The sequence below is a fragment of the Malus domestica genome, chromosome 16 (assembly GCF_042453785.1).
Source record: "Malus domestica chromosome 16, GDT2T_hap1".
NCBI lineage: Eukaryota > Viridiplantae > Streptophyta > Magnoliopsida > Rosales > Rosaceae > Malus > Malus domestica.
The window spans coordinates 25,741,090-25,755,850 of NC_091676.1; the positions used below are offsets into that span (position 1 = coordinate 25,741,090).

The 14,761-nt window shown below is 34.8% G+C and overlaps 1 long non-coding RNA gene across 1 annotated transcript; it reads right to left on the minus strand.

Moving 5' to 3' along the window:
* Positions 1-14,125: 14,125 nt before the first annotated feature.
* On the minus strand, positions 14,126-14,686 carry LOC114822282 (uncharacterized). The gene is made up of 2 exons (XR_003770393.2): positions 14,598-14,686; positions 14,126-14,353 (listed from the first exon to the last, which is right to left on the minus strand). It is a non-coding gene; the product is annotated as an uncharacterized lncRNA (long non-coding RNA).
* Between the last annotated feature and the right edge of the window lie 75 nt (positions 14,687-14,761).

The following is a 14,761-nucleotide window of genomic DNA, read 5'->3' on the forward strand; positions in this document are numbered from 1 at the left end:
TAACTGTGCCTACTAAAACGCCAAAACACGTTAGAAAACAAGTCACTATGATTTTCAATTATTGAGTTTCAAGTTCGAATTCCCTTATCCCCGGTAATCATAAATACATGAGTTGCATAACCAACGGTCTGAGCCATTGCTCAGAGCATTTCTCTTCTTCTTCTTCGCGGTCTTCATCGAGCCTCCCGTGCCTTTCTTGATCTTGTTCTTCTTCACCATTGCCTTCCGCTGCTTGCATTCCGAATGCTCTGAATTAGTATCATCATCATCCTCGTCACACATGGTTTGGAAATCTTTTTTCAAAGAATTACGGATCCTCTGCATCATTTCTCTGACATGCTTGACATTCATTGTGTTCCTCTTCAGCGGATGTTTCTTCTTTGGATTGTAATTGCCTTTCTTTTCCACCTGCAAACTTGAGCAATTCGCCGAATAAATCAACATCCCAAGTAAGACCCAATTTTTTCTGTGCAATCAAATTATGCAGTGTCACTAAACTAATTAACCCATGAAAGTTATCGACTTCTGCAAATAATTCCCATCAAAGTAAAAGGCTCTACCAAAAGCTAATTAACTTCTCCAAAAGCAACAAAACCCAGATTGAAAATTCCAACTTCTCTTGAAAGTTCATCACTTTATGAGCTTACCAATAAAAAAATTCACAGCAATCCACCAAAACCAAGAAAACCCAGTGTGAAAAATTACCTCTTTGAAAGTGTTGTTGAAAGAAATCCGGTGGCCGTCCTTCTCTGTGTCGACAAGCAGACTGAAGAAGGTCAAAATCAATTTCCCCTTCATTTTCTTCTATATCTTTACAGACTGGCTCAATGGGTTCTTCATCACCCCCATACACACACGCACGCATTTTCCCCAATTGAGTCGAGCACTTCTTGAAAATATAACAAGAAACCCAGAACTTGAAACCCAGAATTTTCTTCTCAATAATTTTCTCAGCATCCAAACACAAAACAAGACTGAAGAAAATAATCAGAACGACGAAAACATACAATATGTATATAATAAAGATGGAATTTTTCTCTTTAAGATGGGATTACCTTGAGAAGCAAAGTGAGCCTACTGGCCATTTCAGTGTTCTTCAAATTTGTAGGAATCATGTGCTGTTTACAAAGTGATTGAAGTTGCGACCATGGGATTCTGGCGTTTGAGCTTGACGGTGGATGAGGATGAGGACTGCGAAGAGGCAGCACTGGCTAGGGTGGTGGTGGAGGAAATGGTGTTGGTGCAATCGGAGAGAGGGTTTGGGGCTCTCAGTCTTCTTCTAGATGGCTCAGCTTCCATTTCTTTTTTCAGCTACTTCATAGGTTTTATTTTGGAAAATGCTCATTACTGTCGGTTTTAACCGACAGTAATTTTTAAAGAAATACATACCGATAGAAAATTTTCACCTACTGTCGATTATAACCGACAGAAAAAAAATATGGCCGCCAAATTGCTCCCAAAATTCCCTTCCAAAATTTTAAATTCCCTCCCAAGATTTTAAATTCCCCCCTTAAAATTTTGTTACAATTTTAAAAAATAAAATAATAATTGTTTGATTTAATAAATAAATAAATGAAAAAATTAGGTTCACGTTCTTCTTTTTGCTACTCCATTGATTAAAATCCTATTTTCAATTTTTGATCAAGGTTCTTCGGTATTAATAACATCATTAATATTAAACATTTAACGAGGGATTTTAAATTTATAGGATTATAAATCTCCTAAAATATCAAACATTTAATGTCAAAACAATATAAATATTAATATTAATAATAATATGATGAGGTGTACAAAGTCAAGGGAGCTTGATCAAACTTTGAATACTATTAAGGTTTTAATCAAATAATATTAAGGATTACGAACTGCATCCAAAGTATCCCTAAATAAATCATATGTATTTAAATAGAATACGTTTTAAAAAAAATAAATAAATTTGATCTTTAATTTAAAATATTTACACTAAATTTTTATACTTAGTAGTACTAAGGAAGATGAATACCACTAAATCGTAGTACTAATTGACACACCATTTTTAACTTCTCACCATTTCTTTTCTTACAGTTACACTCCTCGACCCTATAAGAATGTATTGAACAAATTCGATCTTCAATTTAAAATATTTACACTAGTAGATAATTTTTTTTATACTTAATGGAAGTATAACATTAACTCTAAGTGTTTGTTAAATCTATCAATTTGATAGGATATGCATTCTACGAAACTAGTTTGAACGATCCAACCGTCAAATATGTTTGTATATACTCCGAGATCGCATACCTAAAAAATCAAAAAAAACAAAAACATTCAGAGATTAGGTAACATAACAAAAGTTTTCAACGGTTATAAACAAAAAATCATAATTTAACGGTTATTTTTGCTCCAATTTTGATAATTTTTTACAGCTACACTCCTCGACCCTATAAGAATGTATTGAACAAATTCGATCTTCAATTTAAAATATTAACACTAGTGGATAATTTTTTATACTTAATGGAAGTATAACATCATCTTAAGTGTTTGTTAAATCTATCAATTTGATAAGATATGCATTCTACGAAACTAGTTTGAATGATCCAACCGTTAAATATATTTGTATATACTCCGAAATCATATACCTAAAAAATCACAAAAAACAAACATTCAGAGATTAGGTAACAGAACAAACGTTTTTTACGGTTATAAACAAAAAATCATAATTTAACGGTTATTTTTGCTCCAATTTTGATAATTTTTTACACCTACACTCCTCGACCCTACAAGAATGCATTGAACAAATTCGATCTTCAATTTAAAATATTTACACTAGTGGATGATTTTTTTATACTTAATGGAAGTATAACATTATCTTTAGTGTTTGTTAAATCTATCAATTTGATAGGATATGCATTCTACGAAACTAGTTTGAACGATCCAACCGTCAAATATGTTTGTATATACTCCAAGATCGCATACCTAAAAAATCACAAAAAACAAACATTCAGAGATTAGGTAACAGAACAAAAAAGTTTTCGACGGTTATAAACGAAAAGTCATAATTTAATGGTTATTTTAGCTCCGATTTTGATTATTTTTTACAACTACACTCCTTGACCCTATAAGAATGCATTGAGAAAATTTGATCTTCAATTTAAAATATTTACAGTATAACATTAACTCTTAGTGTTTGTTAAATCTATAAATTTGATAGGATATGCATTCTACGAAACTAGTTTGAACGATCCAACCGTCAAATATGTTTGTATATACTCCGAGATTGCATACCTAAAAAATCACAAAAAAAAAACATTCAGAGATTAGGTAGCAGAACAAAAGTTTTCGACGGTTATAAACGAAAAGTCATAATTTAACGGTTATTTTTGCTCCAATTTTGATGATTTTTTACAGCTACACTCCTCGACCCTATAAGAATGTATTGAACAAATTCGATCTTCAATTTAAAATATTTACACTAGTGGATAATTTTTTACACTTAATGGAAGTATAACATCACCTTAAGTGTTTGTTAAATCTATCAATTTGATAGGATATGCATTTTACGAAACTAGTTTGAACGATCCAACCGTCAAATATGTTTGTATATACTCCGAGATCGCATTCCTAAAAAATCACAAAAAACAAACATTCAGAGATTAGGTAACAGAACAAAAGTTTTCGACGGTTATAAACAAAAAATCATAATTTAACGGTTATTTTTGCTCCAATTTTGATAATTTTTTACAGCTACACTCCTCGACCCTATAAGAATGTATTGAATAAATTCGATCTTCAATTTAAAATATTTACACTAGTGGAAGTATAACATTAACTCTTAAGTGTTTGTTAAATCTAGCAATTTGATAGGATATGCATTCTACGAAACTAGTTTCAACGATCCAACAGTCAAATATGTTTGTATATACTCCGAGATAGCATGTGTAAAAAGTCTCCAAAAAAAAAACATTCAGAGATTAGTGAACGGGACCGTGAGTGAAAAAAAAAATATTTAAACCATTTGTTTGTTTATTCATTTATTTTTAATCAATATAACATTTTAAATAATAAAATAGTCAATTTCTGTCGGTTATAACCGTCAGAATAATAAAATAATAACGGCCAGAAACTAAAATAATAAAATAGTCAATTTCTATCGGTTATAACCGCCACTATTAACTTAAAAACCGACAGAATACGTTAAAAATATTTAAAAAAAAAGAATTCAAAAATACTGAGGGTTAAATCCGCCAGGAAAAATCCGCCAGAAATTTCTGTCGGATATATCCGACAGAAAGTAACTTTAATCCGACAGTAAATAAATTATGTGTCGGATACTTTTTATCGGTCAGAATGACTTATTAACCGACAGGATCATCCGACACCTAAAGCTAATATTGTAGTAGTGTGATGAGTGTTCCGTTATGCATGAAATTATAACGATGCTTATTTTAACTTTTGTACTTGATATGTTGAGATGCAATGTTCTAGAGCTATTCAAATTAGACATGCAGGTCCATTATGAAATACCAATTGGTAGTCTTAAAGAGAGCTAAAATAGGAGGACAAATTTTTCCAAAATCCTTTTTATGGAAGAGACTAGTCCTTGATATGTTTTTTATTGAGCTGTCCCACTATTTGTAGAAGAGACCAGTTTATTTGTGTATATCTGGCAATAGCCTAGCTATGAGAGCTTGAGCTAAATATAAATTTATCTTGCATATATGCGTTTGACATAATACGTTTGTGGTAAAAAATGGATCTAGCTAATCCTCTGACAATTTCACAAAGCTAAATGCTAGTGAGGATTATTACTTCGAGGGGGATGAGACGTATGCCTATAACATCGATCAAGAGTGATGGTAACTCAACCTATGTGAATGGAGATCCCATGAAGTAGGTTTATATGGGTAAAAACAAGTCACTTGTTGATTAGGCGTACACTATCAATTTATATCTAATGTTATTATTGATGAAAGTCTATCCTTATGGTGTAGATAGTGCAACTACTGCAGCGTCCAAGGTTGAACTCATGTTCATAATGAATGTCACAACCTATATATGGGTGTTGTGCTTGACTGTAGTGCACACTTGATGGATTCACCTATATGAGTGTGGGAGTGGGGCCGCTTCCTATGAGAACTTAGGTAGGTTCTCTAAAGCACTCATGAATATCCAAGTGGGCGCATGGCCTATTTGCGCCAACCTGCTCGAACAGGCTCGATTCCAAGGATTCAATGTGGGTGGTTAGTCCTATGATTCACACAAAGAAATTTTGGTTCATAGAAAATTTCATTTTCACCAAATTTCTGTGAGCTATGCCTAGCTCGTCCTAAGGCTAGTTCATAGTCCTAAAAACACTAGTTTTGATGTGTAGGATTCTCACTTTCTATTGGTACTTCCTTGTCCTCTTTAAACTTTTGTTTTTCAAGTTCCGTTATGGTGATTCGATTTGTATTTTGAAGTATGTCGGGGGGGGGGGGGTCGTTGGAATTTTTATGGTATTTCAAAATACAAATCACTTAATTGGTTGGCATCTATTACTTCTTGAGTACCGTTTCTATAACAGCCATATATATATATATATATATATATAATAGCTATAGTAGCCTTTTTGCTTGTGCATTCATTGGCATCTTAATTTGATATCAATTATTTCCTTTGTAAGTGTTAGTCATTATTTTGAAGTGAATCATTATCCTTAGATCTCCAAAATATAAGCCATTCCGTAAGAGTTGATCGAGTGATTCTCTCCTTTGAACCACTCTCAGAAAAACTCTCCCTCCAATTCTCTCCTCTCTCGTCTATGGATCCCTCATTCTTTCAAATGTTGATATGTCATTCAATTGTTTTGTACCAATGGAAGAATCAAGTTGTTCACTCGATCCAAGTATTGCGAGTGTACGTTTACAAGGATTATAGGTTGTTGTATCCTTGAAAGTAGGGCACCACAACCTGCTACATCAAGACATTGTCTTAGAGGGGCAAAATCTACTCTTAAGGACAACGAATTTACACGCCTCAACCTAAAATCTTGTTTTAATCAAGGATTGAAGAAGAGCATTCTCTACCTACAAAAGACAACTATTTTATCGTACGTATTTGGTTTATTTTATTTGATAAATTGTTGTAATATGTTGGAACCCTATTGGACTCTAAACTTATCACATCAGGGTTTAAGTTTAGTGGAAGCTAAAATCAGTTAGAGTTAATATATGAATAAATATTATTTTCTTTAAAGTTATACAATAAGGATAAACATGGTAGTGTGGATATCACACGTTTGAAATCAAATGGACGTGGGGTTTAATCAAACCGTTTTCATGATAGGAGGAAATGGTTGAGGTTGCACGTCTATAAAGGTTCAATCCCTGCTCAAGGGGAAATGCGCATTCTTATTCAGTAAACTAGCCCTATTCTAGTGAGAACATAAGGTCCCCATTGAGTAGAAGACTTACCTCTACGAACTCAGTTACAATGGCTTCTTCAAGTTTGATTTACACTTTGCTTCTAGTTAATATTGTAATCTATGTGAAGCTAAACTAATAAAATTCCAACATTTGGTATCAGAGCAAGTCTTAGCTCTTCATAGATGCATTCTGTACTATTTGTTTATTGTGATGACTAATGTCGTGTTTTCATGAGTGTGCTTCTTCAGGAGCAAAGTTGATACAAATTGATATGAAATCCAACTTCATTGTCATTTAAAGGAAATCATGTTGATAAACCATTAAAACAAATGTTTGTAAAATCTACACCGAAGTGGGATTTTAATGAAGTTTTGTTTATTAAGGAGGTTGCATGGAGAGTGATTCGTAATACATGACATGATAAAAACTATACTCCAAAGGGTACTAAGTTAACTGGTTGGTTTTATTAATCAATGTATAGGTTTTTAGTTAGTCTTTGAGCCAACTATTTTCTCATCCAAAGATTAGAATTTTAGTTGTAACTTGAACCCTAATTAAGAAGGCTATACAATAAGGATGCATGATCAGACCATATGCATAAAATGTAGTCGTGTATCTTGCCCAAAGGTGTTACATGTATCTATGATTGATTATTTTTTCAATGAAGTTATTTGATTGTTTTCGTGGCTTCTTCAGTGAATTCGAATGCTCAAAGTTTCTCCTCCATTGAGCCCTTGAATGGAGGGAATTTCAAGTAAGCAAGATGTTGAGATCGTGCTAGGACTGGTGGATTACGATCTTGCATTGAGGGAAGACCAACCACCTGCTGTGACTGAAAATAGCACCAATGAGCTAATGATGAAGGGTAAAAGGTAGGAGATATCCAACAAGATGGCTCTCATGGTGATGAAGAGGTCAATCACTAAGACAGTCAGAGGTGGGATCCCAGTGTGCGAGAAGGTGAAAGACTTCCTGGAGGTTGTGGGTGCAAAGTTTAAGGTTTCTGAGAATGCTAAAATGGGCAACTTGATGACCACTCTGACATCACTCAAGTTCAATAGGAAAACTAGTGTTCGTGAGCGCATTTTGAAATTCGATGGGATCTCGAGATGCCACTCGATGATTCTTTTGTTGTCCATATGGCACTCTCATCACTACCTGAGTCATTTGAACAACTTAAGATATCATACAACACACAAAAAGAGAAGTGGACCCTTGAGGAGATGATCTCCTTTTGTGTGCAAGATGAGAATAGGCTGAGCAAGACCAAATCTGGGACTGTGAATTTGGTCAACTTCAATGCTACGAAACGGCCTATAGTGAACATTGGTAAGCAAACTAAGCCCTGTACTACCTCTAATGTTGCTGCCAATATTGCTTCCTCCTCTAGAGGAACTCAAAACTATAAGGTGCACTTGGAAAACGTGAGGTGTTATTTTTGCAAACAATTGGCACATTTGATAAGGGACTGTGAGAAAAGAAAGAAATGGGCAGTGAAGAAAGGTAACAAAATTATCAATGTTTTTGTTTGTTTTCAAACTTTACTTGTTGAGGCTCCTCCAAATACTTGGCGGTTTGACACTGGCGGCTCGGTACATATTACCAATTCCTTGCAGGGCTTTTCAAGAAGAGTGTCAACAAGTAATGAAGTTTTCGAAGTGCATGTTGGGAATGGAAATAAAGTAGTTGTGGAAGCAATAGGCAACCTCAAGCTTAGACTACCTTCTGGCTTTGTTTTAAAACTTTTTTATGTTCTTTATGTTCCATCGTTAACTAGGTCTTTAGTTTCTGCTTCAAAACTTGTAAGGAATGGTTTTGCTTTCATCAGAGACGATGAGAGCATAAGGTTATTTATGAAGAATGATTTGAATTATTTGATTGGTGTTTGTCTTTTAGACAATGATTTTGGAAAATGGATTGCACGATCATGAATGATTTAAATTGTTATAATATTGATTCTTCACTACAAGTTAAAAGACCATTATTAAATGACCTTTCTTCCATGCTTTGGAATAGAAGATTAGGTCATATATCTAAAACAAGATTGCAACGTTTGGTGAAAGAAAATATTTTGCCTGATTTAAATTTCACCGACCTACATGATTGTGTGGATTGTCGCAAAGGGAAGTTGACAAAAATTAAAAAGAAGAATTCAACAAGGACTCTAAAACTGTTGGAAGTGATGCATTCCGACATCTGTGGTCCTTTTCCCACAAAAGCAATATGTGGAAATGTGTATTTTGTAACATTTATAGTGATTTTTCAAGAAATGGATATTCTTTTTAATTTCAAAAAAATCACAAGTCCCAAATTGTTTTAAATTTTAAAAAACAAAAGTTGAAAACCAATTGGACACTACAATAAAGGTTTTGAGATCGGATAAAGGAGGGAAATACTTTGGTAGGTTTACAGAGGCTGGGCAACAAAAGGGACCATTGGCTTTATATCTTGAAGAATGTGGTATTCAAGCTCAGTATACCACACCTGGGACACTAGAGTAAAACGGTGTCGCGGAAAGAAGGAATAGAACGCTGAAAAAGATGGTGAGAAGTATGATGAGCCGCACAACTCTCCCTCATTTTCTTTGGGGAGAAGCCTTGAAGATGGCAAATTATTTGTTGAACCAAGTCTTGAGCAAAGCTGTGAATAAAACTCCATTTGAGATTTGGACCTCGAGGAAACCTAGTCTCAATCATCTTCGTGTTTGGGGGTGCAAGGCAAAGGCTAGGATGTATAATCCACAAGAAAAGAAACGTGACTCAAGAACCGTAAGCTGTTAAGCTGTCATTTTATTGGTTTTCCTGAAAAATCTAAGGGTTACAAGTTTTATGCTCCAAACTTGCACAGTAGAGTTTTTGAAACCAATAATGCGAAGTTTATTGAAAAAGAAGTCAGTCATGATGGAGGAGATTCAAATGGCTTTATTTTTTGAGAACATAAGGATCCCACTGACTTTCATGGAGGAGATAATCAACAAGGGTCAAATGCCATGCAAACCATTATGTTCGAACCTGAGGTAGTGCCACCGAGTATAATCAATGATCTTGCAAATGCTCCAATGCATGAACCTGTTATCGAGCAAGTTGCTAGGAAAAACCCAGTAATAAATGAAATACTGAGAAGAGCATCGCAAAGGGTTCGAAGGTCAGCGATCTCTAATGATTATGTGACCTAATTGACTGAAGTGGAGTATGATGAAGGAATGTTGGTTAATCCAGCAACCTGTATGGAAGCAAGGAACGGTGAGAATTTTCAGTCTTAGAAGCATGCAATGGAGGAGGAAATTAAGTCCATGCAAATTAATCAAGTGTGGTCATTGGTGGAGAAAACAGATTCAATGAGACCCATTAGATGCAAATAGGTGTATAAGACGAAGAGGGACTCGAAGGGCAAAGTTAAAAGGTTTAAAGCGAGATTGTTGGTGAAGGGTAGGTCTGGCAAACGGGTCGTGTCTGTCATGTTCGTGTCGTTTTCGTGTAACACATGTTATCTTAACGGGTCGTGTCGTGGGTCCTTAACAGGTCGAGTCACTTTACCCAACGGGTAAAGTGGTTATGACCCGTTAAGAAAAAAAATTCTTAAATTTGCACATACCACACATTGCTACATAAATATTACTTCAAAACATTAAAACACATTTGTCGTTAAGTACTACATCTACACTCGAAAATAAGAGCCTAATAAAAAAGCATCCATACACTACTAGTCTATTACAAAATATTAAATGTGCAAGGATATGCAAAATGAAAGAGTTTTTGTTTTCAAGGTTGTGAAACATAGATACAATCATACAAATGAACTTGCGGCGTTCAAAATAAAAAAATAAAAAAAAATAAAATAAAGACCTGCCTGCCAATTGCCAATACTTGGGACAAATAATTCCATACAAATAATTAAGACATTGCATCTACTACAGCAAAAGGTGGGGCATCACTACTCTGTCGTTGCCTACCTCATAGGCCACCTGAATTCTAACCTCCCCAATCCCTTGATAACATATCCCAAATATATATATATATATATATATATATATATAATATATAACCTCCCCAATCCCCTGATAACATATCCCCAATATATATATGACATTAAGTAATGAATCTCACCTTACGACTTACAATACGACTAAATAGCATGACATAATAAAGTTAATTTACATAACTACATCTATACTCCCGAATTCTAATGCTTGATTCTATTTCTGCCTCGTCCTTTTGTGATTTTCAAGCTTGCAAAGCCAACGCGAAGCACGCTTGCTCGATCAATGGGTTTTTTTAATGTTTGCAAACATGCCCCAACCCAGAAACTCCAGAATCTCCAAAATTAGAAAACCCCAGAAACCGCAAACCCAGAAAATCCCCAGGCATTAGTATTAATTTTAACGAAAACCCCAAATCACTAGTTTTTGAAAAAAAACACAGAATACCCAAAAATACAAAATTCATACCTTTAGCGTGTGCTTGCATGTGTGTGGTTTTCTTGTGGCTGCCAAAGTCAAGTTGAAGGAAGTGAATGGAGGAGGATGCGAAAGAGATGCGAATTAAGGAGACGGCGCGGGAGTAAGTCTGGAATGGAGAGATCAGAGTGAATGAGAAAGAAGAGAAGGATAGCCTCCAACCTAATGCAACATGGACGGCTGAGATTAAATCTCAACCGATCCAATGGTCACCAATTTTTTAAATTTAATTATATATATATATATATAATTATTATAGTTTTTAGGGGTATAAAATTGTTAAATTAATATATATAATTATTATCGTATTTTTTTAGGGTTATAAAATTATAAAATTAATATTTTGCTTATCATGTATCGTGTTACCCACGTGTATACCTGAACCAACTCGTTGTCTTAACAAGTGCTTATCGGGTTACCTGATAATGACCCGATTCGTTAGCATGTCGACCCAAACACCTGTTAATTTCGTGTCATGTCGTGTTGGGTTATCGGGTCGTGTCAGGAATTGCCAAGCCTAGCGAAGGGTTTCAACCAAAGGGAAGGAGTGGATTACAACAAAACATTCTCACCTGTTTCATCAAAAGATTCTCTTCGTATAATCTTGGCATTGGTGGCACACTTCAACCTAGAACTTCATCAAATGGACGTTAAAACCATTTTCCTCAATGGTGATCTTGAAGAGGATATTTACATGGAGTAGCCTCTTGGTTTTGTAGAAGAAGGAAAAGGTCATTTGCTTTGCAAATTAAGCAAACCGATATCTGGGCTGAAACAAGCATTAAGACAATTGTTTATGAAGTTCGATCAAAAGGTAACATAAATTGGTTTCATTGAAAATAAGGTTGATGATTGCATCTATTTCACATGCATTGGTTCGAGATTTATTTTTCTCATTTTATATGTGGACGACATACTTCTTGCAAGCAATGATTTAAATCTTTTATTGGAAACTAAATCATTGTTGTAAAGAACTTTTGACATGAAGGATCTTGGGGAAGCCTCTTTTGTACTTGGGATTGAGATCATCAACGATGGGTCAACAAATTTGTTGGGAATGTCACAAAAGGCATACATTGAAAAGGTAATGAAACGATTTAATATGGAGTGTTGCTCTCGAGGTGAAGTGCCAATGAGTAAGGGTGATAAGCTAAACAAGTCTCAGTGCCCTAAGAATCAATTGGAAATGCAAGGCATACTGAACAAACCATATGCATCTTTGGTGGGAAGATTAATGTATGCTCAAGTATGCACAAGGCCAGACTTAGCACGTTCAATAAGTGTGCTTGGTAGGTTTCAGTCAAACCTAAGAGAGCAACATTGGGTGGCTGCCAAAAAGGTGTTGAGGTACTTGCAAAAAACGAAGTTGTGCATGCTTCTGTATAATAAGTCTGAAAAACTTGAAGTAGTAGGTTACTCTGACTCTGACTTCATAGGGTGTGAGGATGATAGAAGGTCCACAAGTGGTTATTTATTTTTTTTAGCAGGAGGAGTAATTTTTTGGAGGAGTGCTAAATAGAAGACATGTGCAACCTCCACGATGCAAGCTGAGTATATTGTCGTCTTTGAGGCTATGCAGAAGGCATTGTGGATCAAATATATGGTTACTCTTATAGGAGTCGTGGATAGCATCTCAAGGCCAATTTTGATACACTATGACAATAAGGCTGCTGTGTTCATTTCCAAAAACAATAAGCAGTCTACTTCAAATCGGTTAATGGATATTAAGTATCGTTCAGTTAGAGAGGATGTGAAGAATGGACTGGTGATAATCGAGCATGTTGACACCAACTCCATGATAGCATACCTACTTACTAAGGCACTGGCAGTTGCTGTTTTCAAGATGCATGTTGCAAAAATGGGAGTCTTGGATTCGTTCGATTCAGCAGCTATGTGGGAGTAAAAAGTTTGGTTTAATTTCATTTTCCTTGATAGTTGTTTTGTTCGTGCAAATAGTTGTTAAAGTACTTGCTGGATGATAATTCATGTGTCATTTTGATGTGAGTTATTGGCATATAGCTATTGATTTAGCTGATAACAGAGTGATTGACTTGAATCACTCATGGTCGATGTATGAGGAAATGCTTGTTCATCTGTTAACTCATGTGATCACTAAGGAATTAATTTTGGTGAATACATTGCTTGAACGAAAGTGATCAGTTTAGGTCCAAGTGGGAGAATGTTGGAACCCTACTGGGCTCTAAACTTATCACATTAGGGTTTAAGGTTAATGGAAGTCGAAATCAGTTAGAGTTAATATATGAATAAATATTATTTCTTTTAAAGTAGGACAATAAGGATAAACATGGTAGAGGATATCCCAGGTTGGAAATCAAATGGACGTGGGGTTTAATCAGACTATTTCCATGATAGGAGGAAATTGTTGAGGTTACACATCTATAAAGGTTCAGTCCCTAGTCAAGGGGAAATGCGCATTCTTATTCAGTACACTAGCCCTATTCTAGTGAGAACATAAGGTCCCCATTAAGTAGAAGACTTACATCTGTGAACTCAGTTACAATGGCTTCTCTAGGTTTGATTTACACTTTGCTTCTAGTTAATACTAGCAAAAATGCCCGCGCGTTGCTGCGGGACTTGAATGCACCAACCTTAACCACATGAATAAGACATTTAACCTGAAAAAAAAAATCAACATAATCATGAACGAACAAAAGGGATAGATGAGTGAAAGGTGTCGGTAAGATGAGCAATTCGGCTTCTATATACATTCAACCAAGCTGATTACAAAAGATACAGTTGCAAGAAAATGCTCTGTTTCTTGAGAAACAGAAGCAACATGCAATTAACACTTATATTGCCCTTCAAGTTAAGATGGCAAAATATGTCTTGCAGGCTAGGCACGTGTTTTAACAGCTAAACAAAAAAGCAAAAAAATAGTGTTCTTGTTTCAGAAGCTAATCATTCAAGGCACTAATGTATGGATTAAAGTAAAATATCTAAGATCCTATTTGTTTTTTTTTTACTAATGCTTCAACATCATCCACCTAATTCATATCACATCCATAGGTACCTGAGAACACTTATTCCCACCACCATTGCGTTGTTACTTTAATAAATGGATCCTTTTTTATACTCTCAGGTCTTCAGATCTCAGTACAGAAAAGGGCAAAATATTTTTTAGGTTCAAAACAAATGCAAATGCCATTACAATAGCACTAACCTATCTTAATTTTCAACACCGCAATCCTCCTAACTCAACTTAATAAGTAACAGTCTAATTCTTTCTTAGCCAAAACTAAGCCAAAAATTGTCAATCCCATAACCGACATAGAAAACAACTCCAAATTCTCATTTCCAAACTGAATTTTATAGATAACTCTTAAATAAAACATGCATTATTATATAATAATATACAACACAATCTATCAGTGATATTAACTCTTAGAAGATTGCATATTTGAGGCACAATTGAACCTGATTTAGAGGATTGCATGTACACAACTTTGGGATTTGCTATCCTCTTGTCAACTTCATCATTGGTCATCTCAGAAATAACCTGTTGATTTTACAGATCAAATTAATAAATTATAAGGTTGTCTATAAAAGTTGACTATCTATGTTGATATAAACGGCAACTTTCACTCCAAATTTCTGTTAAATCTAGAGAAATAATGTTGTAAGCATAAATCTATTTCTAATTTTTCCCATTAAATTACTTACATCTTTAGCAGCCTAGGCAAAACCATGTATAAGTATAAATAATAAATGATTTCAGATCAACAAAGTTTGTCCACACTTACAGCAATGCCAATGGAACCAAGTCCAAAAAGAACAACTGAAGATCCTTATTTCAGTTTTGTTGCATTCAAAGTGCCACTCAAACTTGATTTTGGAAAGAAAGTAATCAACATCATATCGACTTTTGATACATACGTGAAGATTGTAATGTTTTGAGTGTTGAATT